Source organism: Triticum aestivum, chromosome 6D (assembly GCF_018294505.1).
Source record: "Triticum aestivum cultivar Chinese Spring chromosome 6D, IWGSC CS RefSeq v2.1, whole genome shotgun sequence".
In the NCBI taxonomy this organism is placed as follows: domain Eukaryota; kingdom Viridiplantae; phylum Streptophyta; class Magnoliopsida; order Poales; family Poaceae; genus Triticum; species Triticum aestivum.
The window spans coordinates 62,810,499-62,811,819 of NC_057811.1; positions in this window are offsets into that span (position 1 = coordinate 62,810,499).

Sequence of the window (1,321 nt, forward strand, 5' to 3'; positions counted from 1 at the left end):
ACGGGCGAGAGAGCACGGGGCGGTAGAGGCAGCCGCCGGCGGGCGTGGTCGGGCACAGCGGCAGCGGGTCTACGCGGGCGCGACTGACACGCAGAAGGGCGCAGCGGGGCGCACGGCAACGCGGTCGCAGTGGCTGTGGGACAGCCGCGCGCGGTGAGCGTGCAGGGGGCGCGATGTGGGGGCGCGACGACGCTCGGCGGCTGGACACAGTAGCAGCCCCGCGGGCGTATGAGCAGCGACAGCGGGGACGCGGGGCGACGGCAAAGCAGCGTGCAGTAGCACGCGTGCGAGCAACTAGCGGCAGAGGGGGGCAACGGCGGCCATGACACGATAGAAGATCGACGGGGAAAAAGGGGGAAATAGCACGAGGCTCACAGCGAAGGTCGGTGTTGTGCTCGGGGAGGCCGGGGCGATGTTGTGGTGCAGATCGAGGTCGTGACCGTGGCGTATGTGGTCGATGACGACGATGATGGCGATGATAACCCACAAGTATAGGGGATCAACTGTAGCCTCTTTTGATAAGTAAGAGTGTCGAACCCAACGAGGAGCTAAAGGTAGAACAAATATTCCCTCAAGTTCTATCGACCACCGATACAACTCTACGCACGCTTGACGTTCGCTTTACCGGAAACAAGTATGAAACTAGAAGTACTTTGTAGGTGTTTTTGGATAGGTTTGCAAGAATATAAAGAGTGCGTAAATAAAAAGTAGGGGCTGTTTAGATAAAGACACAACTAAATTAGTTTTAGTAGAGAGCTTTTGTCACGAGAAAATTATTTGTCCCTAGGCAATCGATAACTAGACCGGTAATCACTATTGCAATTTTATTTGAGGGAGAGGCATAAGCTAACATACTTTCTCTACTTGGATCATATGCACTTATGATTGGAACTCTAGCAAGCATCCGCAACTACTAAAGATCATTAAGGTAAAACCCAACCATAGCATTAGAGCATCAAGTCCTCTTTATCCCATACGCAACAACCCCCTTACTCGGGTTTGTGTTTCAGTCACTCACGCAACACACTATAAGCGAATCATGAACGTATTGCAACACCCTACAGTGGGGATCCCTCACGCTTGCGCGACACGGAGAGCACCATAGGACAGCACCAATAATAAAACATGCAACTCAAACCAATCTTGATCATCAAATAACCCATAGGACAAAACGGATCTACTCAAACATCATAGGATAGCCATACATCATTGGGAAATAATATATAGTGTTGAGCACCATGTTTAAGTAGAGATTACAGCGGGTAAGAAAGAGGTTACACCGCTGCATAGAGGGGGGAAGAGTTGGCGATGATGGCGGTGA